The sequence below is a fragment of the Equus asinus genome, chromosome 15, assembly GCF_041296235.1.
Source record: "Equus asinus isolate D_3611 breed Donkey chromosome 15, EquAss-T2T_v2, whole genome shotgun sequence".
NCBI classification, from domain to species: domain Eukaryota; kingdom Metazoa; phylum Chordata; class Mammalia; order Perissodactyla; family Equidae; genus Equus; species Equus asinus.
This window is the reverse complement of record NC_091804.1, coordinates 6,898,283-6,903,271: the sequence shown is the minus strand read 5'-3', so window position 1 is coordinate 6,903,271 and position 4,989 is coordinate 6,898,283.

Sequence of the window (4,989 nt, the reverse complement as noted above, 5' to 3'; positions counted from 1 at the left end):
TTTTAGTAAGATACTCTAGTAAAACGTACCTCACTGGTATTGGAGAGAAAGGTTGACAAACCCAATGCTTAGTTAAAATTCCTTATGCAGCTATGGCCTTACTAATTCCTTTTCCCCCCAGATTTACTGAGGTATAATTGGTATACGGAAAACTGCATATAATTACTGTATACAATTTGCAAATCATGAGAAGTCAGGATTCTTTGGAAAAGACAATAATGCTGGGAAAAGCAGAAGGCAGCAGGAACAGAGGAAGATAAAGTTTGAGATGGATTGATTCTATTAAGGAAGCCACAGGCATGAGTCTACAGAAGCTGAGTAGGGTGGTTGAGGACAGGACATTGTGGGCATCACCCATTCACAGGGTTGCCAGGAGTCTGAACCAACTTGACAGCACATAACAATACAATTTGCTGAGTTTAGACATACATATACACTCTCATTACTATTGCTACAATCCAGGTAATAAACATATCCATCTTCTCCAAAAGTTTCCTTGTGTCCCTTTTTTTGTGAGGGGGAGGGTAAAAACACTTAACACGACATCCACCCTTCTAACAAATTTTTAAGTACATAATATCTTATTGGTAACTATAGACACTATGTTGTTGAGTAGAGCTCTGGAACTTACTCATCTTGTATAACTAACTTTATACCCATTGAACAACAACTCCCCATATCCCTCTACCCCTGTCCCATGGTAAGCAGACGGGCTTAAAAGATTGGAGATGGCAAAAGGAAGGGTCAGTGAACTTGAAGACAGATCAACAGAAATTAATCAATCTGACAAAGAGAAAAAAATAATGAAGAAAACTGGACAGAGCCTCAGTGAACTGGAACAATTAAATGGTCTAACGTGTAATTGGAGACACATAGGGAGAAGAAAGTGAGAAAGGGACTGAAAAGTGTTTAAAGCTATGACAGTCAAAATTCCCAAATTTAATGAAAAATATTGGCTTACAGATTAGAGAATCTCAGCAAGCCTCAAACTGGATAAACACCAAACAACAACCATAACATCAACACAACAAGAAACCACTTAGACACATCAATGTCAAACCATTGATAACCAAAGACAAAGCAAAACCCCAAGAGCAGCGAGAGAACAAAGAAGCATTATATACAGGGAACAACAGGAGAAATTAAAGCTGCCTGCTCATTAGAAATAACAGAGGCCAAAGTAAAGTGGAAGCACGTCCTTTAAAGTGCTAAAGGAAAATGTGTCAACTCAATTCAATATCCAGTAAAAAACCCTGTCACAAATGAAGGCAAAATAAAGACACTTCCAAATCAACCAACAAAGAATTCATTACCATCCTACCCACACTACAAAAAATGCTAAAGGATGTTCTTATGGCTACAGGAAATTAATATGAGATGGAAACTTAGATCTACAGAAGGGAATGAAGAGCACTAGAAATGATAAATATGTAAGAGATTTTTTCTTCTCTTAATCTCCTTATAATACAACTGACTCTTTAAATGTAATGCAGTAAGATGGAGGTTCATACTGTATATAAAGTTAAAGCTATGACACATACCAAGAAGGTGGGGCTTCTAGTCTCCTCACAGGGCACGTTAGTGAAGTTCTATTCTTTTATGTTTCCTCTCTGAAAACCATGACTGTGACCAACCTTAAGAGGGCAAGTCACTTTCCCATGATCACATAGACAATTGGACCCAAGGTCCCAAGCCAAACCTGTTGGCTCAGAATACAAGGATGCAGGTAGGAGAGAGAAAACGTATTGACTGGATCCCTCTCACACTCAACACACAATTTCTTGGGTAGCCGTGTGTGCACAGGGTTGATGCTCCTTTAAGATCAGGCTGACAGAAAGAAGTGCATGAATAGAGAAAAACAGTGTAAGCCACAGAAGCCAAGCCCAGTGAGAGAATGGAGACAAAATGTGCCAGAAAGCAGGGTATGCCAGGGTAAAGACGAAAGCTTGGGAGGCAAGGCCAGGCAGTCTAAACAGCAGCCTAGGAAGCCAGGAGGACAGCTTCCTCCCTAGCACCTCGGTGATGTCTCCTACCTTCTGACCTGCTGACTGCATGTCAACTGCTCCCCCTCACCTGGATAGGGTCCTAGCAGATGTTGTGGCTCTTCCCGGACAGTCCAGCTAAGTGATGAGTTTTGGTTTGGGAAAACGGAATTCTTGCTCATACAGAAAGAAAATGCAGCAACTGTAGGATATGTGCTTTAAGGTACCATTTCAGAACTCAAAGCTAAACTGGGGTGGGGGAAGCCCAGAGTGTGGCATAAAGGACCTCTGAAGAGTGAACTCTCAGCAGTGGGAAAGGGGATGAATAAGGCATGGGACCTCAGATCAGCCAGCCAGCACATTGAGTCTATTCCTCACTGGATGAATGAAAAACCTCCCGCTTGACGCAACAATGCCCAGGAAGAGAATCCAGCCTGGGGAAGAAGGCCTGAGTGTATTAGACACACACACACACCTATCTACCTATAGTCAACTGCACAGAAAACTCAGCTTTTCCCTGGGGGCCATGGAAGCCTGTCTTTGTTTTCCCTTTTTTACAATTTTCAGTCCCTCCGACTGGTGATAGCAAATGTTAAATTTTTAAGGGATTGGGTTTTTTTTCTGCTTTTTCTCCCCAAATCCCCCCAGTACATAGTTGTATATTCTAGCTGTGGGTGCTTCTAGTTGTGGTATGTGGGACACCGCCTCAACATGGCCTTATGAGCCGTGCCATGTCCGAGCCCGGGATCCAAACTGGTGAAGCCCTGGGCGGCCGAAGCAGAGCGCGTGAACTTAACCATTCAGCCACAGGGCCAGGCCCATGTCTTTGTTTTCAACTACAATCCTAAGGCAAAGCCAGCTATTCCTGGCAGCTGCTCCATCCAGTGCCTCTTCTGCACGAGGGGTTTAAGCTGCTCGGTGGGTCCGATTTTAAGTTGTAAGGAACGCCATCATTACCCAGTGAGACCAGGCTGCTGTAGTTCTCCAGCACTTCTCTCTATAGGTTCCTCTGAGCGGGACTCCACAGCCTCCACACCTCCTAGATGAAATCCACAGCCATATCTCCAAATGCCATGAAAGCTTGCTATGCCAAACACAGCCCTCCTCACTGTTACCAGCCTTGCCCATAGTTCAAAGTGAGGGAGCAAGGAGGTTGCCCCAACGAATGTAGGGGAAATGTCTAGATCCTGCTTTTTTTTTTTTTTTTTTCCCGAAGAGTAGCCCTGAGCTAACATCTGTTGCCAATCTCCCGCCACTTCATATGTGGGTTGCTGCCACAGCATGGCTGATCAGTGGTGTAGGCCCATGCCCAGGATCCAAATGGCTGCTGAAGCAGAGCACGCCAAACTTAACCACTATGCCACAGGGCCAGGCCCTAGATCCTACATTTTTTTTTTTTTTTGAGGAAGATTAGCCCTGAGCTAACATCTACCACCAATCCTCCTTTTTGCTGAGGAAGATTGGCCCTGAGCTAACATCTGTGCCCATCTTCCTCTACTTTATATGCGGGATGCCTGCCACAGCATGACTTGATAAGTCGTGCATAGGTCCACGCCTGGGATCCAAACCAGTAACCCTGGGCCACCAAAGCAGAACACGTGAACTTAACCACTGCGCCACTAGGCTGGCCCCGCTAGATCCTGCTTTTGACTGTAACCCTAGGGCTTGGATTCCAAGACTGTTAACTCTGGTCTCTATCAAACCAGCATCATTTGTCTACTGTCTAGGTCCTAGTCTGGCTATTATGGGGTTTACAAGCAAAAATAGAATTCTTAACCCTGAGTATTTTAAATTTAGGAAACTACACATGAAAATAAAACATATAGAGTCATAGTCTTTCTGAGTTTTAGGAATTTGAAGATTACTTGATCTAACCATATTAGTTTTAAGGATCTGTGCTCCTGAATGGGTTAATTTTTGCTACCTAGTGTAGTCTGAGGACAAGCAGAGTCAATATCATCTGGCAGCTTGTCAGAAATGCTGATGCTCAGGCTTCACCCTAGGTATGCTGATTCAGAATTTGCATGTTTACAAGATCCCAGGTGATATGTATGCACCTTAACATTTGAGAAGCACTGGATTAAATGATCTACCCACACATGTGGTTCAGTAAGAGCAACAACTAACCAACAATTAAACTTTTGGTTATCCCAAACAGGATCTCTCCTCTACATTATCACTAGACACTTTCCTTTCTTGGGATGAAAGCAGCTTTGTTATGAATAATAGATGCCAGGGCCCCACCCCAAACTTATAATCTCTTGGAGGTGGTGTTCAGGCATTGTATTTTAAAAGCTCTCAGCCACAGCCAGGGTCAGAGGAATCTCAAGAAGTCACCATAGGATAGAGAGATCAGGGGAAGTTTCACGAAACAGAGCTGAGAATTTTGTCTTGAAGGATGGAGAGGATTTAGAAGAGTCAGGGGACAGGCGCAGGCAAGGTATTCCAGATGAGGTGTGGGAGAGGGTAGAGAGGGAGAGGAAGTATACTATATGGAAAGAGGAGATGGAGAAAGGTAAGGAAGAGTGTTTTCAGAAAGCAGACAATCCAGATTTCCAGATGGAAACTCCTAATTATTAAATGCTGAGCACTCTTTCAAATATGAAACATGAGGCTGGCCAAACCAAACAGGTGTATGGCACGTGTGGACAGCTAGATGGCATCCTCGCCTATATATATGGAAAATCAGGCTGACGCAAGGCCATTTGCTACTGAAAACTTCCCTGTCTGAGGCCAGGGCAGTCTGCCCAGGGACTCAGATCCTGAAACCCAGACCTCCCTCCCTGCTTTCTTCCTACTGGCCTGTCTCCAACTCTTCATCTTGCTTATTCCCTCAAGGGAGCTCAGGCAGCCCCTCTTCCTGGAAGTCTTCCCTGGTCTATCTCCATGCTCCTGAGATCCCCGCCACCCCTGCCCTTCGCATACAGCAAGCATCACCGGACACTTACACATGGACGGCTCTGCCCTGTTACTTTGAACCTCCACGTGTGTTAACAGCTAACTTCTT